At 41.4% G+C, this 27,805-nt stretch overlaps 1 protein-coding gene across 15 annotated transcripts in view; it reads left to right on the top strand.

Moving 5' to 3' along the window:
• Positions 1-27,805, top strand: part of LYPD6B (LY6/PLAUR domain containing 6B) — a 153,093-nt gene that overhangs the window by 101,426 nt on the left and 23,862 nt on the right. Inside the window, exon 1 of one of the 15 annotated variants that reach the window (XM_081142468.1) lies at positions 2,655-2,740. The exons of 13 other annotated variants lie outside the window; for them this stretch is intronic. The gene's annotated coding sequence lies outside the window, so the exon portion shown is untranslated. Of the gene's footprint in view, positions 1-2,654; positions 2,741-24,521; positions 24,543-27,805 lie in introns of those variants that run through there. One more of the 15 variants, XM_081142469.1, reaches the window with a different exon arrangement.

The raw sequence follows: 27,805 nt of genomic DNA, 5'->3' as shown, positions 1-27,805 counted from the left end.
CTTTTCTAGTTGATTTAGTCTGGTTATTTTATCTGCAAGGACAGGAAGCAGTGCTTCATGATCGTGCAGTTTCTCTGACTTCTTGACATCAGCTGTGTTGATGGAAGTTTCTTATCACCAGGTCAGGGGTCAAGAACCACACTTAAGCTTTAGGCACCAGGACATGAAGAGGTCCACACAGTGGGGATATTCTTATCTCACTTCAGCTTTAACTGTGAAGAACATTAATTAAGATTTGGACCAGATTTACCTAACCCTTAGGGAAGAAAAATTGTTTAATAGACTTCAGTTTTCTTACTGCAGCTACCTATTCTGAAAGTGGGATTTATACAATGAATTGGTTCCTTGCGGAGTAGCTTTTCTGCTTCTTATACATGGTTCTTAGAATAAAGTTAATATTGAAAAAAGTAGAACTTTTCACATTGTATATATATATGATAATTATTTGTTAATTAATTAGCTAAAAATTGATTCCAGGATAAACAAAATGTGGTATGTACTTGCAATGGAATATTATTCACACATAAAAAGAAATGGAATTCTGATACATGGATGAACCTTGAAAACATTATGCTCAGTGAAATATGGACACAAAAGGACAAATATATGGTTTTATTTATATGAGGTGCCTCAAATAGGCAAAGTCATAGAGACAGAAAGTAGAATAGTGGTTGTCAGGGGCTAAGGGAAGGGGGTAATGGGGACTTACTGTTTAATGGGTACAGAGATTCTGTTTGAGATGATGAAAAGCTCTGGAAATGGATAGTGGTGATAGTTGTGTAACACTATGAATATACTTAATGCCACTTAACTGTACACTTAAAATGTTAAATGGTGAATTTTATATTATGCCATAAAAAGCATTTAAAATTTTGATTTTAATGCAGGAAGGGTATATGACTTCTACAAATGCGAAAATATAAACTTAAATTTGAGCATATAAACCTTCTGAGGTCAGTTTTTCTGTGGATCTGCCCCTCGTCAGCAACAAAGAAAAACCTTTACTGAGACCAAAGTCTTAGACAGTTGTAGCCTGATTGCCACCCAGCTTTTTGTTGGGAGAAATTATCATATTTCTGGGAAATATCTCATAGGAAATGGAGTTCATTGATTCTTGCAAAAATTTTCATTTTTATCCCTGGATCAAGTCAGATGATCAATTTCTGTGTGCTTGGGTGCCATTTTGGCCTTGCTAAATCACTTCGTTGATCTATGCTTGGGCCTCACATCTCACCCTGAGGGAAGCAACAAGAAGCTTTACAGGAGACTTTTTACCGTGTACACTCAGAGGCACTATTAATTATTACTTCCCCCCTGAAAAAAGATACTTTGAGAATTTAACCAAGGAAGGGAAGGTTAACACCTAGGGAGAAATTTCACAATGACAAAAAAAGCTAATACTATGGAGAAATACGTACATTGTATTTTATCTTAAAGTCAATGTGATTATCTTGTGTCTGTTTTCTTCTTTGCTTTGGCCACTAAGATGCTCAGAACCCAATTTATCAACCATATCAAGTAATAGTTTAGTACTTTATAACATACAGTTCTGTGGACTAACTTTTCCTCATACTTTTATGGCCTCTTTTTTTTTAATGTTATCTTCTTTAATGTTTCCTTCTTTAAGGGATGAGCCAACTCATCCTTTTTTTTGACATTAGAAGGTATACCCTGACCAATAGGATGTATATATATGTAATATCTATATGTATATATGTATATATGTATGTATATGTGTGTGTGAAAAGAGAGAGAGAGAGAGAGAAAGGGATTGATTTTAAGGAATTGACTCACATGAGGTGAAGGCTGGCCAGTTTGAAATTTGCAGGGCAGGCCAGCAGGCTGGAGACTCAGAGGGATCTCAGTCTTTACTCTTAAGGCCTCAGCTGACTTGATGAGGCCCACTCACATTATGATGTATGATAATCTGCTTTACTCAAAGTAGTTAATCACATCTAAAAAATATTTTTATAGCAATATCTAGATGTGTTTGACCAAACAACCGGGTAGCATAGCCCCAGCCAAGTTGATTAAACACATAAAAGTAACCATCACAGGTAGAGATATAAATATATAATAGAATTTTTACAAACTGGACATAACTGGTACTTGTCTTTTCCATTTGCTTATTTGAGTGCATGTAGAAAAAGTTTCCAACTCCCTTCCACCTCCCCACTAGGTTCAAGTCTCATGCTGTCATTATTTCATCAGCTGGTAGGGCCGCCTTCCAAGGCAGGGTTGGTTCAGTGGCATAGAGTCTGCATTGTGTGTGGATGCGTTGAATGTGTGAATGTGCTGACCTGCCAGCATACCCTGATGTATGTCAGTGTTATGCGGAGTTATGCCAGCTCCTTGCTAATCAGCCATTTTTGTGGAGGGATGTGATGAGGTATATAATTTCACCAATTATTACCATTCCCAATTAGACTGGGCCCAGGTGCATGTTAGTAGAAGGTTAACTCACTCTCTGTAACCTCAACAGCAGTGCCTGACTTGATTCCGGGGATTTCACGCACTTGTTGTTCAGTTGGTTATATTGCTACTCTTCTCTGCAAAGTCGTCCAGCACCCGAACACCTGCCTTTTGTGAGAAAACATTCCAGTTGTTCAGGAATGTAGCTCCTCTTCCACACTGGCGCTTACCTGCCTTTTTATCTTTGGTTGGCTGGCAGTTATTCCTCTGGGCACAGACCTCTTCACTGTTGGAGAGGAGTCTGACAGCCACCACGCTCTCTCTCAAGGTAAGAGTTTAAGTGATTCCGGATGACCCTCTGTGTTTCATTTGGACGCTTTGGATCAGGTTGTCAGGGATCCACATGTACTCTTGGATGTCTTGGGACTCTGTCTTTAGCCCATCTTCTTGGTAGTGCTCCAGGCTTTCTATCCCATTCTAACCCTTCCCTGCTCACTGTGGTCCTGGCGTTTCAAAGCCTGGTTTGGCTTTAGTTCCATTTCTGGTGAACCCAAGGAGGGAGTCATGCTCAGGGGATGATCAGTGGATCAAAGACTTCTCTGCTTCACACATACTAATTTGGTCAATTAAAAGAGAACCTCCTAGAGTAATGGTCCCAGGTAGGGGGGTGAGAATATCTGGGGAGTGGGAAGTGATGCTCAAGTGTTCATGTCAAATGAAATACGTTGCTAACTCTGCTTAGTAAGCATATGCACTGATTACCGAGCATTCGTGATTAGAGGACATTTAAGTGTTAAGGATTGGAAAATATTTCCTGATCTAAAGTAGGATAAGAGTGTGGCTCCAACAGAGAGGAGGCAACGGCATCGATGTGAGCACATTTAAAGTTGTGTTTACTGATCACTGCTTTTTACTTAATTTTGCCCTTTTGGTTTAGGTGTGGTGCTTAATACACAGGCTGACCAGGTTCAGTTGTTGGGCATGTCTCCATTTTCCCAGTGAAAAAACTGAATCCGAGATCTGGTTTTCTGAAGTCAGGCTGCCAAGGCCAAGGAATGTATTTTTGAGGCTTCAGGGATGTAAGGCTGGTCTGCTGAGTAATCTCCCTGGCGTGGGCTCTCAGCTCCCAGCCCAGAGGCCCTCTGCCCTGCAAACAGACCTCCCACCTTGCATCTGATGGGTGAAGGAGGCAGCCTCCAAAGGAAGTTGTCTGAGATTGTGAGCTGATGGGGCCCAGGCCATGTTTACCTTCCTGTTTCTTGTCTAAAGAGCACATTGAGTTATTAGCATCCGTGTTTGTTAGCGCTAATTATGTGCTTCAAGTACAAAGCAGTATTCTGTAGATGTCTCCTAAGATGCTTTAGTCCTTGCCTTTTTTAAAGGATGATATTGTACTACCCTAATTAGGTCCAAGAAAACAAGTAGGAATCTGTGTTATCATCACTGTTACCCCTCAGGGAATATTGGGTGGTGTGCGAGCTGTTCCTTCAACTTAAGAGTCTGCTATTAATATGCCTGAAGTATATGTAGATCAGAGAAGTGATGGTCCAGCAGTGAGACATATGGAGAGCACTGGGTGATCTTCCAAAGCAAGGAAATGTAACGCCTTTTTAGTTATAGTGTTAAACACAGTGTTAGGAACATTATCATCGTCATAATGATAGTCATAATGATGATAACAATGGTAATAAAAAATAATAACTCTAATATTAACCATCTCTGTCACCACCATCACGACAGCTAACATTTATTGGCTCCTAGTTTCTGCCAGGCACTAGACTAAGCATTTTATATGCACTATTCTTTCTTAGTCTGCACAGTATCCCTATGAGGAAGGTCCTATTAATATCTGCCTTTTACAGTTGAGGAAACTGAGGATTAAAGAGATTAGGTAAATTGCTCAAAGTAAGACAGCCAAGCTAAAAAGGGGCAGATGGGGATGTAACTGACTGAACAGCACAGCCTGGGGTCGACCATGCCCCAGCCTTGACCCACATGCGGGTCTTTACGGCTGGTCTTTCACACTTGTCCCTGCTCACATGCCCTTTCCCCTCTGTCCACCTACCATTGACATTTTGTCTCTTCTGCACAGATGTAGCCAAAACATTAAAAAATGTATAAGTAGTTCAAGATTGTGAAAGAGCATTTGGCTTATAGAGAATATAGAGAAAATAATGAAGACTAAAAATCACCCAGTTTGAAAAGATGCCAACGCTACACGTCATGAACACATTGGTATGCTTTGCTGCTGACTTTCCCCTTGTGTATAGTTTGTTCACATAGTTACCATATGTTTATGTTTTGAATTTTAAATTTAACAAGTATTTTCTTGTGCCTTTGCTTCCATAATGGCTACTGTGTATGGTTAGAGGGCCCTTAAGTTGATTCCACAAGAAGCTGTATCCTCGAATTGCTCCCCTGTGACGCGTGCAGAGCTTCTGCTCACTATGTCAGATAGCCAGTTTCTGTCTGCTGAGCTGAGTTGGAATTGTGGGGTGTCTAGGTTCCCTCACACTGTAAACACCTTGTATCATCAGTGGGGTCTATATGGGGTTTGGCAGGAGTCCTACTGGCTTGGCGCCCAAGAGACCCAGATGTGGCTGTGCCCCGAAACTAGCTGCAAGTCCTAACCTTAACCCGAGCTCTGATTACTTCAGTTTTGCGTCTTCATCTATGGACCACTCACATCTAGTCAGCTCTGTAATCCCATGAAATCAGGAGTTTTCTGAACTCTCTTGATTTATAACCTGATGAGTTCCAATTGATGCAGCAATTTTGGTGGCACTCAGCTTGGGTTACTCTGAGTTGCTTTAAGCAGGGAATTTAGTTTTTCAAGATGACCAGACCTGTAAACTCTTCAGAGGTGTAGTGTCTTTTCTATAATTCTTGCCCTCTCCACTTCTGTGCGCCCCCAACTTCTCCCCATGCCCACATACCTACAGAATAGATAGTACAAAGTATGTGCCCAACAAATACGAGACAAACAAGCAAATATGTGCACAACAGATGCTACTGGTCTTGGTCTAAGAACCTTTAGCACTAAGGCTGATCCAATTTATCAAATTAATAAGATTGTTTCATTTAGATGTGGTGACTTTGTTTATTCTACACAGGGACTTTTAAGTCTCCAAAGTCTCTCATAACATATTTCAGAGGGATTTTCCTACAAAGATGATTACCAATTGGTCCCACATGTTACAGACAAAAGAACACTGATCTATGGAACTTGGTATGTTTTACCTGTACTATGTGTAGTGTGTACAATGTGTCATTTTCTTGCTGTGAACAGCAGAAAAAAGTAAAGGCTTTTGGGGCTTCCTGCATTCTTGGAGCCTCATATCTGGGCCATGAAGATTATATTTTTGGTTCTGATGGTTCCCCCTGATTCTCACCTGGTGGTGCTGACCTTGAATTGGTTTGCTTGGGCCTTGTAGGTATCTACCGACTTCATTGTGCAATATTTAAGACCCATGGTATAAAGCGACTAACAAGGAAGCCAAATCTTGCTATTTCTGGCCCTATAGTTATCATAGCCTAAAAGGACAAAATGATCATGTGTTCCCACACCGCCCCCGTTCCCTGCAGAGACCTAACTTGGCACCTACCTTGGCACAGAAAGCTTGCCTCTACCTCCCCAGATCTGATCATTAGTCTTAGCTTTTCCCAGGTTGATAATGCTGACAGCAGTGGCCTAACTGGGTGGCCAGGAGGTGGGTGAGATGAGAACTTGGAGGCACCATGTGGTGGTTGGTAAACCCGCTGGCAAAGAGACAAGTGACCTGGTTTCACTGAGGTGCGTGTGTGTTTGAAATGCTACTAATATAAAAGCCTCATCTGTTTAGGGCTCTGTAGCAGTTATCTCTTGTTGCATAATAACACGCCACCCAAACTTAGTGGCTTAAAACAACAACCATTTTATTTGCTCATGATTCTATGGGTCAGCAATTTGGGCCAGGCTCTGCCAGTCTCCCCTGGGGTCACTCATGCTGCCATATTCAGCTGTGTCTGGTGACCCAGGGGACCTCAGCTGGGATAACTTATCTCTGTCATTAGCTTTCATTCTCCAATAGGCTAGCTCAGGATCCTTCACCTGACAGAGCTCTCCAGCAAGAAGACCAGAGCAGAAACTGTCCATTCTATTGGTCAAAGAACATCATAGGGCCAGCCCACAGGGGAGGGGGCTGAAAATAGACTTCACCTGTTAATGGAATAGCTGCAAAGAATTCATGGCCACTTAAAATTTATCATAGGGTCTTAACTTGGATATGAAAGCAGTCTGAAATTACTTTATTTTAGAATTATTTTATTTTGCCTTTAATCTTTCTTGGAGTAGGGATGGTGCTGTCAGCCCACCTGAGAGCAGTTTGTAAAACAGAGGTCTTATGTAACATACCCCAGAATATAATAATATAGGAATAATAACAGCAAATATCAATATTGTTCTTACTATATGCCAAGCACTGTTTTAAGTTCTTTACATATCATAATGCATTTGGTCATTACAAAGTCTCATGAGTAGGTACTATTTTTATCCCCATTTTATGGGAGAGAAAACTGAGGCACAGAGAGGTTAAGTAACTTCCCCCAATGTCAATGTGGCAGACCTGAGATTTCACCCAGGCATACTGGCTCCAGCATCTGTGCATTTACCCCAAATGCCTCTCAAGTTAATGGAAACTAATTTTTCTTGACACTGAGCAGAGTCTTTGCTTGGACCATGTAGTTTTTTGAGAGGCAGGCGATTGGCTATTTGGAGAGGGACACTAAGCCTTTTGGGGTACACCCATGTAGCCAAAAATGGGGCTGATCACATTGTAGGAGACCCTAATTGGAGATAGTAAAGACACGTGAACTCATGCAACAGAGAGTAATTTTCCTGGAAGTAAATGTGTGGGTGTGTCTGGTCATGGTCATGGTCATGGTCATTGTCACGGTGTTACTCTGCTCTTTTGCTGGTGTTTAAAGAATGGGAATATTTAATAATGTCCTCCCTAGTTTTTCAGATAGCCTAATGTTCTTGGCTTCGGGTCATCAGAAAGCCTCAGCTCCAAAGAAAATGTTGTGGTCATTTAGCTTTTTGTTTAAAGGGGAGTTAATAGCCTCCTTTATGCAGCATTTGCAGAACTAAATTCAGTCCATTCTCCAGGTAGTGGCAGGTGGTTTGTCACTAAGGAAAGTGACAACTTTTACTGACATAGATGGAGTGACCCCTGGCACCAATGTCTTAGTAATGGGCCCACAGCCCCTTCCTCAGTTTGAGGGGAGTGAAGCATGTACTGAAGTCTAAGACTTACGGGCAGTCATTCTAGCCACCTGGCGTGTCTTCTCCACCAAACCCTGTTGTTGTCTCTTAACTGCACAGCTAGCCAGCTAGCTCTCTTGTTCTGACATCCTTGCTCTCCTGTGTTGACTCAGTGACTGTTTCCACTGATGGGAGGTTTTTGCCACACTTCTGGATCCATGAGAACCTGCATGTTCACCCCAGTGATCTCCAGCTAGAATCTGAGCTGGAAGCTAGGCCGTCTGGCTGTGCACCACCCCACCGGAGGGCTGGCTGTCCTGGCCCTTCCCTCACCTCCCCCCTTCCCACACCAGGACTCTCCCTGAAGGCCAGGATTCTTGACTGTCAAGCAAGAAACACTAGGGATGCTTTCCTCCCACTAGTGGAAACTCTGTTACCTTTATAATCTCTCCCTTCAGCTCATCTGGAAGAGTTTATAATCCTGTCCTGCCTACATGAAGGACTTTTTCCTTTTTGGATGCTTGCTTTCTTTTCTTGTTCAAACCAGACAGGACAGTTTATCCCCTGCCATAGGCACAAAAACCTGACAGGCAGGTCTCTGCAGCAGAGATTCTCCCAACAGTGCTTCACTGAACAGCTCGCCTGCCTTTACGAGGGAATGAGAGGACAGGACACAAGCAGGAAGCGTCCTTTGTTCCCGAAGCCTTTGGGGCTGTTCTTTCCCGGCCATAATCATAAATGTAATTGCTTCCTGTGATGGATCTGGCCAAGAGGCCATCCCCCTTTCACTCCCTCCTGCTGGTCGACCAGGACGACCAGAGCCTGCACCTTTGATTCTCAGTCATCAACATTAGTCTGCTTTGCCTTTGGCTAACGTGGCCTATTTGGGGAACTGGTGGGACCCAGGAGAAGGAAATGATCTGTGTGTGGAGGAGGGGTGCGAGGTGGGAGGCAGCTGTGCCTCTGAGATGGTGGAGAGCAGGGTGACTTTGTGCGCTTAGAAAACCGGTGGTTCACAGCAGAGTCCTCGAGTGCACACAGAAAGAAGTCCTTGCCCCTCCCGAGGAGAGGTTCACTCACCTCATCCCCAGAGTGGATGGCTCAGACATGGTATTTCCTTGGATCTGCTGCAGTTTTGACTCTCCTTGTGGTTGCTGGGTTTTATTGTTCCCCTTTCTTGTTGATTTTATGACCAAGATTGTAGGACGACAACATCTGAAAGTTTGTGTAAGCCCCTGTTTTTTTTTTTTTTCCTAGCAGTGAAGGTGATTACTTAACAATAAACACAGAAAGGGAGTTAAAAAAATATAACTCTGCCCTAGGCTGGCTCCAGGCAGGGAAGGCTGAGCCGGAGAAGGCCTTTGAAATGGTTAGAATGCGCATTTATCCACCTGCATGGCAGCCACCAGCTCCAGCCCCCAGGAGCAGGCACTTCAGCAACTTTCTCACAATCCTCAGTGTCTCCTTTTTAAAAGATTGTTTTCAGCAGCCCCACCAAAGCACAGCATTTCAAATTTAACCTCAGGCAGCTCTCAAAATTTCATCTTCAGGAAGTCTTTCTAGGATAGAGGTGAACACTTCTTCTGTGTCTAAACATGACAAGCCTAGGCACGACCCTGCTGTTCTCACCACAGTCACTTTCCACGTGTAACTATGAGCACTGAGTCTATCTACTTATTAGCTGAGCTTTCCTGCTTTCCCCTTTCTCAAAATTCAGATCCCTGCCAGGATAAAGAGGGCAAAGGTGGTTAAATCTGGGGTGTTAGATCTGTGTTTACTCCCCAGTGGGACGACACCAGATGGACAGTGAATAAAGGTGTTTGGACATTGTCGCCTGCGGCATATACTCTGATCACAGGGGTCTAGCTTCTCTTTTGTAGTTAAACCTCAGGTATACTATGATCATGTGTGTGGACAGGCTTTTTTATTTAAGTTTACTTCAGAGCCTTAGCAATTATCCAATCAGATTGGTTTTTTTTGTTTTTTTTTTTTTTAAAAAATATATATCTTTATTGATTTCAGAGAGAGGAAAGGAGGGGGAGAGAGAGAGGCAGAAACGTCAATGATGAGAGAGTCATTGATCGAGCCCACAGCCGGGCATGTGCCCTGACCGGGAATCGAACCCTGATCGCCTGGATCCCAGGTCGACGCTCAACCGCTGAGCCATGCCCGGCCGGGCCCAATCAGATTGTTGCCAAAATTGCACATGGCGTAAACCATAAGCCTATTTAGCTGTCATCGAACAGAACTCTAATATGTGGCAATAATGTAGGATAGCTACTTACCATCTATTAAATCAGTTTATTTTCTATATTTTTTAGTAGCACTACATTTGTAATTAAGCAGTATTTTTAAATTTTTATTGAGATATATTAGACATATAACATTGTATAAATTTAAGGTATACATGTTGATTTGATACATTTACATATTGTAATGTGATGGCCATTTTAGTGTTTGCACCTCTATTACATCACATTTCTTTTTTGTAGTGGGAATAATTAAGATCTAGTCTCTTACCAAGTTTGATGATGATGATACAGTATTGTTTATATTCACTATAATGTGCATTAGCTTTTCAGAACTTATGTGGCTACTAATTGCAAGGAAACAGTATTTTAACATATCTCCCCCCAAAAGGGTAAATTGGAGTAATGCAATATGGAAAATAGTGGAGATTCTGATTACTTACAAATGAGGATCTCTGATGCATTCATGATGTGCTCCTGAGATTGGTTATGACTCTGGAAGGGAAAGGTTTTCAATGGTCAAGTCTTTAAAATGAACTGCCATGGAGTCTTTACCCTTCTCTAGCTAACATGTGTGCTTACCCTGTTAGAATAAGACATGGTATTAGTTTTATAAGACTCCTTAAATAATCGAGGCAGTGCCCAAGAGCAGAGAGAGAACCAGGTGGTGTTCCTATAGGATTTCTTCCCACTGAAATTACAGATGTCCTCTCAGCCATTTCTCCCTACAGTGTTGATCCCTGTTATCACCAGAGGCTGAATGCATAGTTCAGTGGATAGACTTGTGAACTGAAATGAAGATTTTAAGTAATAGAATTTTAAGATGTTAGGGAGGAAAGTGACATTGATTTATTTGTTTTGTTCTTGGCCAGCCTGAGAAACCTGTCCCATCAGGTAATGAACAACTGCTTTTACCCAACTAGTGACTTCAAGAGAACAGTTATGCACCCCTTCATTTTCGTTTTCCCTGAGTCATCCAGGTTGGCTCATGTTGGTTTCAACTGAATAAGAATCTCCAGGCAGTGGACTCCAGGGCCAAGGCTCCTGTTTAGGAATATGAATTACAAAAACGTGTTTTGGACATGGAGCTGTGGCTCATTGTGGAAGGATATTTCATAGATCTAGCTTTTCAGCTGTCTATTTGGGAAATTGTATTGTCTGGTATGGTCAAAAGTAGCCATCTTAATGGTCAATGTAGATGATTATATAAGTAACCAGATTCTTCAGCCTGCCTGGTATTGATCTAAAGGGCAAAGATATGGCTATGAAAATGAACAGTGATTTGGGGGTACCTCTTGCTTGTACCTTCCTAGTAATGTTGCAAGTTGACCCCTGAGTACGCAGTAGGGATCTTAGTAAAACCCTTTTAAGGCTCTGTCCTTGTGATGGTGCAGAGAGAGCCTTGACACTGAAGAAGACATGTGCCATCATAACAGGTACTACAGAAAGGCAGCTGGAGTTGCTTCTGTTTACACATCCTACCTGTCCCCTATCATGTCACTGTTCTGAGTACTCCTCTTGGGTCTCATTGTATATTATTTGGATGACAAATATGAGACTGAATTGCCCTGGATAAAATTTGAGTGTTTGAATAATTGTAGAGATCAATATTGATTGGCACATGTGTTTGGTTCCAGTTCATTCCAAAGTTCAGTTTATTTCCAAGTTCTTAATATTTTGATTCATTCCAGATCTAGAGAAATTTAGTTTTGAATGGAAGCTGTCTTCTGAGATTTAGTTGAGCCATCAGATGTTCATGGGAGAGCTCAACATGTAGAAAATAAAAAGAAAATAGTAAAAGCAAAATGCTAGGTGCAAGTTTGTGGGTTAGTTGAAAATCCTACCACTTTTACAAATTCTTAACTAATCCTTCCCGGGCTTAAATAAAATCAACAGTTGCTTTTATAACAGCTACTCTGTCACCTTTCTCAATCTTCAGGCACTTGAAATACATCATTAAACAACATCAGAATTAATCCAGGGCCCTTTAGACTGTAGACTAAGTTCCTTGAGGCAGGAACCTTGCTTTCTTCATGTTGAGTTCCGAGGACTAAGAAAAATAAGAACAAAAATACACACACACACAAACACACATAAAACCTATTTATAAGCAGGTAAATATGAAATACCTAGTAACCATGAAAACAAAACAAATTGTGATCCTAAAGCCCTCATGGTTGAAGGGCATGTCCTGTAGGGTTCGTGTTAGATGGAAACCTGGGTTTAGGGGAGACAGCCGCTTTGGGATTCTTGGACAGGGCCTGCATGGAAAGGCAGGCCCTGTGGCGGATTGACTTTACCATTGCCCATGATTTCTGTGTTGAAATAGAGAGACTCAGCACAGACAAATGCTAAGGAAACAAAACCAACCCTTTTATTACTCTCTACAGCATTTATAGCCAAGACCTACTTGCTGCTCTTATCCTTGAGGCATTCTGACAGTCATTTTAATGATTTATTTTCTTTTTCACAACCAAAAACAAATAAAATATTTTATCACCTTTTGGGTGGACTTGATGTTTTTCTCTTCATTTCATCACTTTCTGGGGCTATAAAATTCCCCTTACCTTTCAGGTTTTATAACTCAAGGGTAGGAATTCTGTTCTTCTCATTCCTTATAGGAAGGTTTTTTATAGTGTGATTTTTTTTTTTTGTACTATATCCCAGCCTATTTTTGTTGTTGTTGGGTGGGGTGGATGAGGGACAGGAGGATAGGGAAAGAGGGACTCAAGAAATGCCACATGTTTGCAGTAACACTGGGATCAGGGGGAAAGGTTTTGAATAAGAAATATTTTTTTCAGTGGTGTCTCCACTGTTTAGAGCTATGAGAACATTGGAGCTGTTGGGGGTGAAGAAGTGATTGTGCTGTACTCCACATTGACATTTACTCTATGGTTTCTTTCCCAGGATCTGCAATAAAAACCAATGATCTGTGTGAGAACCCACAGCACTGTGATTACCCCTCTCCACCCTGAATTATATGTCTTCATCCCATGCTCCCTGCTTTACAGCTCAGAGGCTCATTTTTTCCCTACTCTTTGCTTATTTCTGCCTCATTTTCTATATGTCTACTTACAATAATGTGTCACCAGCAGGACACTCACTCCGGCTAGTCATCATGAGCCACAAAAGCTACTCAACCACATGTGTAAGGGCAAACTCTCTCCAGAGAGGTGATTCTGAGTCTGATTTGATGCAGCATGTGATTGTGTCAAGTTCAGTGGTACAACTGAGTGATCTGAGATGTCCATCTCCTGCCCCTCTGGTCCTTCCACTGTCAGCTCCAATGAAGACCAGAGCACTGAAAGGGGCTTCAGGGTCCTTTCCTTCAAGGATCCTGACGTCCAAGTGCAGAAATCCATTTGACACATCGACACTAGTGGTTCCTCATCCATCTTCAACTTGAGTAATCCCATTGGCAGGGTGCTCGTTGCTCTCAGGCAGCCCATTCCCTTGTTGCGCATTTCAAAACTTGACCCCAAATAGGTCTCCTGCAGCTTTTTTGAAGTCAACTTCTGAGGTAACTTTCTCCTCTCCAAGTGCCTGAAAAGCTATCAGTTGAAGTTTAATTCTCAGCGTTCCCCTTCTTCCACCAAAGTTTTCGTATCTCCGGGCAAACAGGGGTAGCTCTCTCAAATATTCTAATTAAGACAGGGTTTTTAGGGTTCTCATCATTCTGGATATATGGTTCTATAGGCCTCCCAATTAGCAGCGAATGCTAAATTCCGAAGGTGATCAGACTTGTGAAGAGGAACACACACACACACACACACACACACACACACATATGACATGGTGCTTTTAATTACCTAAAATTCATCTAAACTAATTTCTGTCTAGCAAAGTCTTGGTTATTCTGTGCCTGTACCCTTGGTAATTTGTTTTTTGTTGTTTTATTTGAATTTGAATTTGCATTTTATTTATTTTTACCCTTGGTAATTTGAGTGCATAACTTTATATTTAGTGTTGTGATAGATTCAGCCTGATACTGTAATCTGGCAGGTCTTTGTTGAGATCTTGATTCTGTTATGAAACATAGTAGTTGTCTTTCCTGGCTTTGTGCCCTCATTAGGTTTCATAGGAAAACTTCTTATCTTCATTCAAGTGGTTGATAAAAATGTGAAACAGCATAAATAAACACAGTTGTGCAGCATGCTGCTAGACTGTTTAGTGTTGAGGCTTATCTATTAAAAAACATTATTTATAGCTCATAATTTGCTTAATTTCCACAAGGATAAAAAATTTTTAGTGTTGCCTTGCCAAAATCCAGGTCACATATGAAATTCTACCGATTTAATAGCCTGGTAACCATGCCATGACGGAAAAGAGATTTGTTTGGCTACACTTTACCTCAGTTTACCCATCCTAGACCTTACTAATCACCTCCTTTCTACTTGCTCACAAACCAACTGCTTACTAATCTGTACCTTCATTTATTAAAGGTCAAAGGGATGTTTATTTGTGAGTCTTCACTGTTTAGTACAGTACTCAATAAATATATGGGACATAATTTTTGCCTTCAGAAGTTGATAGTCTAGTGAAGGAAAGAGATATATAATTATAATACTCTGTTGATAATATGCATGTATGTGTGTGTAGTTATATTACTTGTATAATAAAGATGGATTTTTATAAAAACTGTACAGTATCTAATATCTGGTAAAGGTTTGTCCAAGAGATCAGACAACTCTCTGGTGGAGACATCACTGAGCTGGGCCTTGCTGATTAAGGAGTTGATGATTAGTTTTAGAAGGGATAAAAGGTCATTCAAAGAAAGGAATAAAGTGGCCTGTACCTCCTTTGATAAGTGGCCTGTACTGGACTCCAGCCCAGCCTGTCTAGGCCCTTCTGCCTGCTCCCATGACCTCCTCCTGACTCTCAGACCTGTGGCTTGCATTTGATCGTGTTAACTGTAGTTGACCCTTGAACATTGTGGGGGTTAAGAATGCTGATCCCTGTGCAAGTGAAAATCCATGCATAATTTTGACTCCCCCAAAACTTCGTAATAGCCTATTGTTGTTGACCAGAAGCCTTAGCAATAACATAAGCAGTTGACTGACACACATTTTGTATGTGATATGTATTATATACTGTATCCTTATAGTGTAAACTAGGGAAAAGAAAATGTTATTCAGGAGGTGATAAGGAAGAGAAAATACTTTTACAGTATTTGTTCTGGAAAATCTGTGTATAAATGGACCCATACCATTCAAACCCACGTTGTTCAAGGGTCAACCGTGCTGACTTTTCTTTTTTAACTGTTTTAACTCATTTCTAACCTATGTCTGATTTTGGCTTTGGTGGAGCATTCAGGCTAATCAGGGGACTACGGGCAGTTGACAGACCTGCCTGGGAGCCACCAACATCCTAGCATGACAGCCACCCCCTGGATTCTACAGAAGGCAGGTGTTGTGACTCTGAAAGATGTCCCATGTAGCCATACAGGATGCACATCTGAGAAACTTTAAAATTGGGGTAGCACCTATGCTATAAGCCAATAACAACTCTCCTAAAGAGACCTTCCTCCATCTACATACCCTCCACCCCATGCCCTGAGACATCCAACCTTCTTTACTTTGAAATGTCTCATCTGCTTTCATTTTTAGTTGAATTGCTTGGGAAAATTTGAAGTGCATCAATTCAGCTGCGTTTTCATTTTCTAGAGCATGAGAAATGGTGTTTCAGTTACTACATGTGGGGAGATGAGGGACCAAATGTACAGCCAGATTTTTAGATTGCAGGTGGGACTGGCAGCATCAGTAGTTAGAGAAATGGCCCCAAGCTTGTGAGCTGAGTCAATTCCATCCATGCCACATGGAGAAGATAAACCTGGAACACCACGATGGCAGTTTTCTTCAAATGCATTCCCAAACTCTCTCCATTTGGTGGGAAAAGCTTTCATTTTTCCACAGTTGGACCTCCCTTTCCATCAAATATGTAGCCAATTGGCTAAGAGGGTAACTTGCCAAGTTGGCTGGGAATCTGTTTTTAATGTCCTGGCAGGAAAGAGAGGTTTGTTGTAATTGGGTACCTTACCCATTCTTCCATCTGGCATTTCCTCCTGTCTCTTACTCCCCTTTACCTTGTTTCTTTGGGAGCCAGTCGTGTTGCTTTTTATAGAGAAAATGTATGTAAATGACTGAGGGCAAAGAAACAGCTCATGCATTGCTTTTTGGCTTAGAGGAAGGACCTTTTGGGAGTCATCAGAGGGAAGCTTTGCTGTGAGATCTGCAAGCTCTTGGGATAGGCGGTTGAAACTCTGTGAACCAATCTCACACCTGCGGGGCACTTCGATATGCCTTGCCTGCAAGGAGCGCCTTCAGCAGGTGGTACACAGAGGTTGTTTACAGGACTGATAGTGGTTCAGCTAAATCTGCCGCCTGAACAACAAGAAAGCTCAAACCGTGCCAGCTCCTTACACTACCTGGCCCTGTCTCCTTCCTCTACAAGTTTCTTTGCCACAATCGAAAGTGAAAAAAACGGAAAGGAAGCTAACATTTATTGAGCACTTACTGTAGGCTAGGCATTGTGAAACATACTTTATAGTTAATTTAATTCTCACTATGTCTTATCATTTACTTCTCACCACAGCCCTGAAATTTAAATTTTCCTGTTCTGGTTTATAGAAGAGGAAACTGAGACTCTTAAGAAGTCAAGAAACTTGCTCAGGTTAATCAGTTCCTAACAGTGATGATCAGAGCCGAAGTTTAGGATCTGAGCAAGGTTTCCCCAACTCCAGTTACACTCAGGATACACTAAACCTTGAGGATAACTCGGGTTCCATTGGGCGCTAGAGATTTAAATACTCAGGTTGAGAGCAATCAGATTCCCAGCACAGCCTTTTTATATAGACTGCAACACGCAGACAATGGTTCATTGTTTTTTCCTCTATTGCCATCCAATTGTGTCAGAACTTTTTTGAAATCGTAAAATTTTATAATAAAGACAGCATCTTGTCACTACTGTGATCTAGAGGTCAATGCAAAATTAACTCAAAGTCAGTTTCCTATCATTTTACCCTCTCCCGCTCCTCCCAAATGAGACAAAACAGTGCCACCTGCTACCTGTATGCCCTGTCCTTTGAGCACATGACAAACAAAAGTGACTAAAGCCATGCCCTGTTCACAGAGCAGAGCCTGTCTGAGTTAAAGAACTCTGCATTTCCAGCAACTCGGACACTGGCAGTAACTCACCTTGCTTTTGACACTTTGGTTTCCTTGAAACTTCAGAGATGCCTTTAATACGTCCCTCTTGATGCTAATACATCATAGCCATGATCTTCTAGGCCAAATGTCTGTTTTACGAGATCCCGATTCAGGGGTAACGCAGGAGCAGGTACGTTATATGCTGTTGAACAAGTGAAACCAGCAGATATCATGGTTCTCTGCTTCTGGGTCATAATTCTTTGGTAACAGTGAGAATTCCAAATCTGGTGATATATATTCTTCTCTTTCTTAACAAGTGGTGTGTCCCTGCACATACTCTAGCCAGTAGGTCTTTTCAATAAATCCATCCAAGGCCAGGCCAGTCCAGTCCACACAAAACACACTTTACACCTCGCCCGATGGGATGAAAGGCAGCCCTTTGGAGCTTGGTGGGATGGAAATTGCTTTTCTTGCCCAGCTCAGGAATAATACATCTCAGTTTTCATTCTTGTCTACTACAGTGGTCAGGAGATTACTTGTTTCTTCATTAGCCACTTTGTAAATATCTGAGTTTGGGGGCGAGGAAAGGAGGTTCCAGCTGCACCCAGTGATGTCAGAATCTCTGAGGAGCAGCTGGCTAGAGAGAGCAGTGCGTGCCGGGAGGCCTGCTTGCCTTCCCCACAGTGATGCTCAAGGGCTGTTGTTCCGGAAGAATCTAAAGGGAAGTTTGTGCATCTAGTTACCAGACCCGAGATCAGAGAGTCTCCATTTCTCCTGGCGTAATTATGGGTCTTTGATGGGAATCAGAAAGCGCTGCAATTATGCAGATGACTCTCTAAAGCAACGAGAGATATTTTACCTCTCAAACCAATCTCAATAACTCTCAGCAGCTAGCTGACAGTGCTGATAACTATTGTAAAATCTGGAGCTTTTGTGTTGGTGAATTGCTCATGAAGTGCAGAGAGCTGTGTAACTTATTATAAGGATATTTTATATTTCTGACAAGGGTGATTTTAAAAAAACGGGCTGTATTGCTCAGATCAGCACATATGCCGCAGATAGAACTTTCCTCCCAGATTTCTAGCTGGGATATATTACTGTTTGCTGTTGTTGGTGAGTGCTGGACAGGTCATTTTGATGTGTTATTTTTTAAACTGGACATTCTAAATATGGAGCAGTTAATCAGTTCACCGAGAGCTGCTGTTAATTCACAATTTGCAGCCTCTTTTTGGAAATGCCTCTTGCCACAATGTTGCTGTAAGCAGTCACGATTTTCTCAGAATTCTCTATCCTGAAATGGCCATGTGCAGTCAGGCTAGGGGAAGCTTATCTTGCACTGTTGGTCTGAATATCATCTGTGTTCGCTCCAGTTTTCCTAAATTTGTAACCTGTAACATACTCAGTTTAGGAGTTCTTATAGTTAGATTAGATAATTCCCCAAACTGGTAAGAAAATCTTTCAACTTCAGTTAAAATGAAAACAACTATATCTTCAGTAGAAGTTTTCTACAAATTGTATCACTTTTGTTTATCTTTCTTAGCAATAAGAAAAGGAACGAAAATATTAGAATTGGAGAGTCTGTCCTGCTATAACTGGCAGGAAGGCAGGATCTGGTCTGCCTGCCTAACTTTTCTCTGGGAAGATTTAATCAGTTTTGCTGTCAAAGAAGAGAAATGCTTTAGCGTTGAGAAGACACTTTGTTCGATAAACATGGTTCAGGTGATGGTAGGCCCTGTGTGAAAAAGTGAGGGGAATACTTTTTTATGATTGGAATACAAAAAGACAGATTTACTAGGGACTCTGCTGGGCTTTCCCCCTAAACTTCCTGATTCAGCGCGCAGTGTAGGAGCAGGTACAATGTTATATGCTGTTATACAAGTGAAACCAGCAGATTTAATGACTCTCTGCTTCTGGGTCATAATTCTTTGCTAACAGTGAGAATTCCAAACCTGCAGCACTTTTTTTCTTCCCCAGGGCACACACATCCCTTTCTTAAGGTGTTTTCTTTGGTGCTTGGTGGTGGGTTGTTGTTGGTTTTTTTTTTTTTTTTTTGGCCTTAGTCTTAGTCTCCAAAAGGAGACCAAAGTGAGGAAAAAAAGAGATAAGCAAATGTTGAAGTATGAATGAGTTGGAGAAAAGTATTATTCAGACCCTTTCTTTATTAGAATACTTTGTTTTACTTGTTGGCAGGAGGCTGAAACAGGCTTTGGGTGTGCACCGCTCCTGCTGCTCTGAGGCCCAGCCAGCTGTGGCGGGCGGGGGGGGGGGGCTTAGTCCCCATTTGGGTCCCTGCCACCTGTGCTGATCTGCTGAGGGCACTGGGCAGGCTCTGCCACAGGCTTAGTTCATGGCCTAGAGGGGATCCTGGACTGGGAGCTTCAAAAGACATTAAATGATTTTTGTTTCCTGAGTTCTCATTGCCTACTCCAACCCCCTCACCCCACTCCCCCGCTTTACTGAAGGAAAATTGACAGAAAAAATTTTGACAAGCTTGTGCTAAGGTGTACAGAGTGATGATTTGATATATGTGCACACTTTGAAATGATTACCACAATGAAGTTAATGAGCACCTCCATCACCTTACATAGTTACCTTATCTTGTGGTGAGAACACTTGAAATCTGCTCGTTTAGCAAATTTCAAGTATATAATACAGTATTATTAACTATAATCATCATGCATACATTAGATCCCCAGAACTCATTTATCTAATAACTGAAAGTTTGTGCCCTTTGACAAGCATTTCCCCATTTCCCCCATTCACCAGCGTCCGGCAACCACTGTTCTGCTCTCTGGTTCTGTGATCTTGACTTTTTAAAAAAATCCTTACCTGAGGATATTTTTTCCATTGCTTTTCAGAGAGAGTGAAAGAGAGAGAGAGAGAGAAAGAGAGAGAGAGACATAGATTGGTTGCCTCCCACACGTTCCCCGTCCGGGTAGGGGACTGAGCCTGCAACCAAGGAACATGCCCTTGGCTGGAATCGAACCCTGTACCCTTTGGTTTGTAGGCCAATGCTCTAGCCACTGAGCCAAACCAGGTAGGGCAATGATCTTGACTTTTTAGAATCCACATGTAAGTGAGATCATACTGTATTTACCTTTCTCTGTCTGGATTATCTCACTTAGCATAATGCCCTCAGGTTTATTCATGTTGTCTCAAATGGCAGCATTTCTTTCTCTTAAATGGCTGAATAATATTCTACACATATATACCAAGAAAATATATACCAAATTTTTTTTTATTCATTCACCTTGTTTGTTTCCACACCTGGCTATTGTGAATAATGCAGCAGTGAACATGGGAATGCAGGTATCTCTTGGAAATAATGATTTTGTTTCCTTAAAATTTATACCCAGAAGTAAGATTGCTGGATCATATAGGAATTCTATTGTTAATTTTTTGAGGAATCTCCATACTGTTTTCCACAGTGGTTGCAGCAATTTACATTCTCACCAACAGTGCACAAGGATTTCCTTTTCTCCACAACCTTACCAACATTTATCGGTATGAAATGATATCTCATTGTGGTTTTGATTTGCATTTCCCTGATGATTAGTGATGCTGAGCACCTTTTCATGTACCTGTTGGCCATTTGCATGTCTTCTTTGGGAAAATGCATATTCAAGTCCTTTGCCCATTTTTTAACCAGAATTTTTTTTGCTATTGAGTTGTATGAGTTTCTTATATATTTTGGATATTGACTTCTTATTAGATACTGATTTTCAAATGTTTTCTCTCATTCTGTAGGTTGCCTTTTCATTTTGCTGTTCCCTGTTGCTGTGCAAAAGCTTTTTTAGTTCCCAATTTGAAGCAGTTGAAAATGTCCTTCAAGCGACCTTACCCTCCCTGTGACCTTGAACCAGGCCCTGCAGTTCTCTGTCTTGCTTCCTCATCTGTCTGTGCCTGGGATGGGACAAAATCAGTGACTTTTTAGATGCTGAAAACTCTGGAACCCTTTACCCAATTGAAATTTGATAAAAAAATTTTAATAAAAGCAACTTTACAAAATTAAACCTATTCTCATGTAGGTATGGGTAAGGAACCCAGGGTACCCCTGACCCCACTTGAATTCCCTTCATCTGTTGGAACTCCAGTCCTGCCCAGTGACAGACTGGCTGAGGCAGGAAGTCACAATAAACCAAGGCCTAGACATGAAGGTCATATTACTTTTGTCAATCCTGAATTCTGGAGACAGCGTATCCTAAAAGTCCTAAGTCAACCATCCAAAAATGGCTTAATCCATCATAAATATGTAAGCACCAATCATCTTTCTCTTTTATATGCCCTGTTCCTTGTAACCAGAGTATTTTTAGCTTTGCTGTTGCTCAGTGATGTGCAAATGAATGTGGTGATAGCTTCTGTAAAGCATACCCACCTCAACATCCCAGAACTATGCCAGGCCCTCCACCATCCCTCAGATTTCAGAAACCTAGACTCTTTGCCCCCCTAGACCTCTAACCCCTCTACTACATGAACACCATGTCAGTTTTCTTAACCTCTGTATTGATCACATCAGCCTCCTTCAAAAAAATAGCCTCATTGTTTGAAAGACCAAAACTCAACTGCAGACTCCAACTTGCTGCAAGTTCCATGATTACTTAATTTTCCTATCAGATCCCATTTCCCACTTCCTTCTAATATTCATCCCTTTTCAGTAAGTCATTCTCTCCCCAATCTCTGCTTCCAAACCCGCGATCGTGCTCTTTGCCCATCTCTCTAGCATCTTTTTTTCCATTAAGACCCTGCATCCTTCACAGCTCACCCTTCAAGTCCTTTCATGCTCCCTCTTTTCCCTCCCCTGGTGCTCAGCAAGGAGGGAGCATGATGTTGGACAGGGGTAAGACTGGGGTAAAACACTAGAACTACTAACCTGGAATCCTGCCACTTATTTGCCAGGTGCCCTTGGCTAAGCTCCTTTACTTCTATAGGTCACAGTTTCCTCATCTGTAAAATGGGGTTAATAATATAATATCTCCCTTGTCTACCTCACTGTGTGGTTGTAAGAATCAAAAGCAATACTGTATGTGAACTCACTTTATCTAATTTAAACACTCTTTATCTTTCAGGTTTTGTTCATAAATAATAAGGTATTATTAAGAGTTATTATTGTCACGTATTGTACCCTATAGCACTTGTTTTAATTATGAGTCACACTCTGCCCTGTACTCCCTGTGCTCATTTCATCCATTATATCTAGTCTCGCCAGATCTTTAGGTCAAAGATTTTTCTTATATTTAAAATATAACTCCAGTAGAACTTCCCAGTGGTTATCACAGTGCTGACCGTGGTAGGTAATTCATCCTGACTTGTTTAATAGGATTTTGATCTTTGATATTTTCCAAGAACCTACTATTTTCGGTGTGTGGCAGTGGAAGACATTTAATTAAGAAGGATATGTGCAATTCAGGCATTCTCCCAAAGCAAGATTGAAATTCTAAGGATTTTTAAATGGACGTGGAAGACGTTGGAAGCAGGGTAGATAGTTGAATAAGATACTCTCTTAATTAACCCAAGATACAACTCAGTTCTAGGACCAGTTGTAATGAGATTGGCAGCCAGTCCTCAGTCAGTAGAGCCTTAAAAAACCCTGTGGGTGTTCACAGTGAACAGGGAGAAAGTCCCTATGAGTGAGGATGCTGCTCAGACAATCAGAACTTCACCGAGGCAGCTGATTCCAGTCCAAAAAAAGCCCAAGAGCCCTTTGCTGGCTTCAGGAGGTAACATATTTGAACAGTCCATATGCCTTTGCATCAACTTTTTCCCAGTCAAGTATGTTCCTGGGACATAGGTTCTTGTATTAAGTTATATTCATTGTAAGAGTGAATGCTCTTAATGCTTCAATATGTGAATGGCAAATGCTTCTTCATGTATGTGAAAATTATTTCATTTTGGATCACAGGGAAATATACTATTTCTTAAAGATAACTAGAATGCCTTCAGGAAAATAAACATGTTGCAATAAACTCATTAGGGGCAGCAGCATGTTAAGTACATGCACTGGAGATTTAATTTGCAGTGGCAAAGCTGGTGACCAGTAAACTTGACCTCCCCCCAGCCCACCCGAAGCTTGACATATCTATTGTAGCTTACACTTCTGGAAGTATTGAACTTTGTTGGGAGGGTGAAATTTCTGAAATACGAATTAGCGACTTAGAAGCTATGGAGTCTGTTGAAAATCCTCAAAATACTAGTTTATGATATGGAAACAGAGCCTCAACATAATAGCTGATCAGTGTTGCGAATCTTAAGTGCTCTTCTGCACCCATTAATTTATTCTGGTGATATCTGGGGAGAGTCTCAGCCAGCATGCCTCATTTTTTTTTTTTTTTAAGAAAGCACTTTTTTTTTCCTTACCTGAGGTATTTCCTCTATTTGCCCAAACTAAATGTGTGTAGATTTGTTCTTTGCAGATTTGCTTAATTCTGGGAGCCTCCCTGCATGGTTTCAGCATACTTACTATGTTTTATTACATACTACTAGCTACAGAAATCACTAGAATTTTTAGAAAAGTGTGCCACTGTACATGGACAGTCTTCATCACTGTATTCAATTCACTTTAGGGCATGGATCATGTCTTACTTAAGTTTTTATTTCTAGTTTCTCATATAGTAAATAGTAGATGTTTAAGAATGCTCATTAAATGAGTAAACAATATAAGCATTTTCCATTTAAAAGGTTGATTTGATTAATACCTTCTCAGCTAAGAAAAACCCCAAAGTTGGGTTGATGATGCGAAAACATGACACTTCTAATCCAACGCTCAACATAATTATCCACACAAAGGAAGCCAAGTGCGTGGACTGCGCTGTGTGGCCATGCCGTGGCTGCGGTCTGTTACCAGTTTCTGTGGATCTGTCCTGCTGGTCCCACAGAACCCAGACCCAAAGGAATTCTTGTGACAGCGCTCTCTCATCACTGCTTCTATACCATTGCCAAAAGGTATAGAAAGTTAACCAAGAGCCTAAGCAGGGGTGGCAGTAATTTAATATACAAACACCTAGGAAGCCTCCTTAAGGCATTAAATTCCTGAGGACCTAGAATTTTCCTGGAAAGATTTCATAACCAAATCAAGCTAGTTAGAACATTGATTACTGCTGCTGCTTCTACTGTTTTCCGGGTAGAAGCTCCAGATTTAATGTCAGTTTGATACTTTTTCTACTGTACTTCAACCTCTGTCTCTTTCTCTTTCTCACACAGACTTGCAACCTTTAACTGTTTTGGGTTAATGGTAAAATATGTGCTGAGTACTGACTAGCCAGTCTTTTCAGAGTTCTCATTTTAGTATATAGACACACATTCCCTATGCAAGAATTTTTTCTTCTTAATAAGTAGATCCATTGTTCCATAAAGTGCTCCTTAAAAGAAAATGCACCTTTACTTTCACACCTCCTTTCTTCATTCCACAGCATTCAGCAAACATTTGGGCCCCTGCTCTGTGCCAAGCCCACTGCTAGAGAGGAAAGACTACACCTGCCTTCAGGGACCATGCATATGGTGAGGGAGGCAGACAGACCCCTCCCTCTGCACACACCGTGGTCCCCCTGAAGGATCTGATGTCCTGGGCTGGATGGCGGCATGGGATCCTGGGCCACTCAGGGATTCAAGGCGAGGTTTCTTCAGTGGACAGACTAGAGAAATCGAGAAGAATCACTAGGGTCTGAAGCCCCAGACTTGAACAAGCTCATATTAACCTGGAAACAGAGCAGCAGTGGTTGTCATCTGCTGACACACTGCCCAGGGACAAGGAACGGTGTTCTAGGCCGTCCTGGCCTCCCACCAGCAGAGCCCGAAAATATCCCTGATTAGAGCAATTAGAGCGACTCCCTGAGCCGGTTCAGGTCTTGCTTAATCACATGCATTCCACTAAACTATGGTTTTGGCTGCAGGGGTTTTAGGGAAAAAACAAAAAAGCAAGTTTGGGGAAAGGAAGGGAAGCATTTAGAGAGAGAGAATTCAAATGGATTCTCTTCTCTAGTCAGTTCGGAGTTGGCAGCAAAGAAGGCAAATGACATCAATGACCAGGTGTAAATATAAGGAGGCTGATTTGGAAAATGGGTCATTTGAGCATTGTTTGGGTGAGAATCATTGAGATCACAAAAGGAAGCAGCTGGTAAGTTCCGGAAACCTTTCTCTGTAAGCCCAGAATTTGAATAATGCACTAAGTGGAGTGCATACATTTAAATATTTATGGACAAACGGCTGTCATTCCTTAGCCTGCTCTGCCATGGTCCCATGACTTATACAGTTGCTTTTAAAGTGTCATTTTCTAGATGCTAGAAAGACATCAAACAGAAGAAGATGAGAATTGCAGCAAACCAAACAAAGAAAATGTGGAAGAGACTATTATAAACAAAATATAGCCATCACAGCCAACTATATTTAAGAAGCTTTGAAAGCAGTGTAGTGTAGGGAGTAAGACGGGTGAGTTTGGAATGGGACCTGAATTTAAATTCTATGCATGATTTACGAGCTTTGTAGCCTTGGGTAAGTTACTCATCTTCTCTTTAAACCTCAATTCGTCATCTGTAGAGTGGGAATAATAATAGTACCCACTTCACAGGGGTGTGGTGAGAATTAAATGAATTATTGGTTCTAGGTGTCTGACACCCATAAGCTCTCCAAGAGATCTGACACCCAGATTTCCAAGAGCAGGAACTTTGTTTCAGGGACTGAAGCTACAGCAGTGAACAGAAAGATGCCTGGTGCATAGTAGATGCTCCCATAAATATTGACTGAATAACTGAATGAATGTGTTTAGTCCACTTACAGTGTATAAATTAGATTATGTTATGAAATAAATTTAAAATGTTCATTTTAAATGATGTAAGATATAGGGAAAGAAATACTGGGTGAAAATTTGGAGTATGGCAAAGGTGTATTTTTCAAATTAGTACCCAGGAAAATATTTGACCTCTTATTTCCCATCAGGGAAACAGAGTTTGACTCCATGCTTCTCTAAGATGAAATGACTTGGAGCATTTTGGTAACATTCTAGATGGCCTCTTCCTGGGTGCAGCACGCCCAGTTCGTTTGCTCTCCTGTTTGCATAGTGTTACGAAGAAGCGCTGTAGGAGACAGACAAGCACACATTTAAACTATTTTCGGCCACTTACTAACATATCATGACAGTTTAATTTCCCCTTGTGACAGAAAGTAGAAGCTCAGAGGTTCCAGGTCGGGTCCTGGAGTCTAACTGCATTGCTGTCCTTCCATTTGTAAATAGGCCCCACTGGGGTCTCTTCTAAATGCTCTTGTCACACTGAGGGCTGCTTGGTTCTGCCCTGAGCTGTGAGCAGCGTCTCCCTCTGCTCCCTGTGTTCCAAGTCCTGGCACAGAGGGCGGGGAAAGGGGTTGATGTTCTCGGCCTAACCCTAGCCCCAAGTCATTTCTCAGACACGAGGCAATGAACAAAATACTGCCTTTGGAGGAAGACTACAAATTTGCCAAGGAAAGGAATGCAGTTGTGGGACCTCCTAGCTACAGGATTATGTAAATCAGTCAACACAAGTAAAGACGAAGTTATGAAAGTAAATAATTTCCATTTGTACCACAGCTAATTAGTCTAAAGAAAATGGTGGCAGAATATTCTGTAACTTCTCAGGAGGTAGCCCTGGAAGGCTGGCTCCAAAGGGAGAGTTTTAAGCATACTTCTAAGGTGGTACATGCAGGCTGCTAGTATTTCTCGAGTTCCTATTGTCTCTGACATTATTCTAAGTGTTTGAGACATATTAACTCACTCACTTGAGGTCATTATTTTTAATTATTCCCTTTTTACAATGAGAAACTGAGGCACAGAGGTTAAGTAATTTGCTCATTGTTGGCCCCAACTTTTAACACTTGATTCTACATGTAAGGAAACTGAAATGCTGAGAAAGAGCCCAGTGTGGAAAAATGTTTTGCTTGTTCACTCAGCTCACTAGCAGGAATTTCCCCCCTTACTATATGTGCATGAGGAACCATTGCATCCTTTCCTGTGGGAGTGGGCCACAGCCCTTTTTTATAGATGAAGCCTTTGTGCAAGGGGTGAAGGGAGAGACTTTCCAGGATGATGCCTCTTGTCAACTTGAAAGCCTGAAATTTGGGATGTCAGAACCTCAAATGGAGTCACAGGAGCTATTGAGCTATTTCTCACATTTCAAAGAGACTAACAGAAATTGTTTATTTAGGGGCAATAAAACAGTGTGTCTAATGAGTGCATAAAAACCATTCTTTTTGCACTTGTCCAAGTTATATATATCATGTTAATGTTATAATTTAGTTATTTCATGTGGATCAGGCACTTTTCATGGCAATTATGCATTTTTAATCTTATAAATGGGTAGTTATCTTCTATATACAGTTTAGATAAATCCTTCTAAAGGTGGAATTTGGGGTCTGGAGTGGGGGCAAGATAGAAATGGACCTTGGGGATGAAAAACTCAGTGCCTAATGGTCTAGGATTTTTATGGCTTTGTTTTTTGTGTGTACAATATGAAGTATGTGTCCAACCTTATTTTTTCCCCCCTGGCCACCCAGTTGTCCCAACTCAACTTTTAAAAATGTATTCTTGCCTTACTGGTTTGAGAAGCACCTTTACCATATAACAAATTGCCGTGTGTATTTGAGTATTTCTGGACCTTCTATTCTGTTCCATTTGTCTGTTCATATGCCAGTATTGTGCTGTTTTAATGATCAGCGCATTAGGAAATGCTTCAACGTCTATCAGAACCAGTCATCCCCCAAATGGAATAGTAAGTCATCTATTCCAACTCATGCTG

The sequence above is a fragment of the Miniopterus schreibersii genome (genome assembly GCF_964146895.1).
Source record: "Miniopterus schreibersii genome assembly, chromosome: 7".
Lineage (NCBI taxonomy): Eukaryota > Metazoa > Chordata > Mammalia > Chiroptera > Miniopteridae > Miniopterus > Miniopterus schreibersii.
This window is presented reverse-complemented; position numbering and strand designations above follow the sequence as displayed.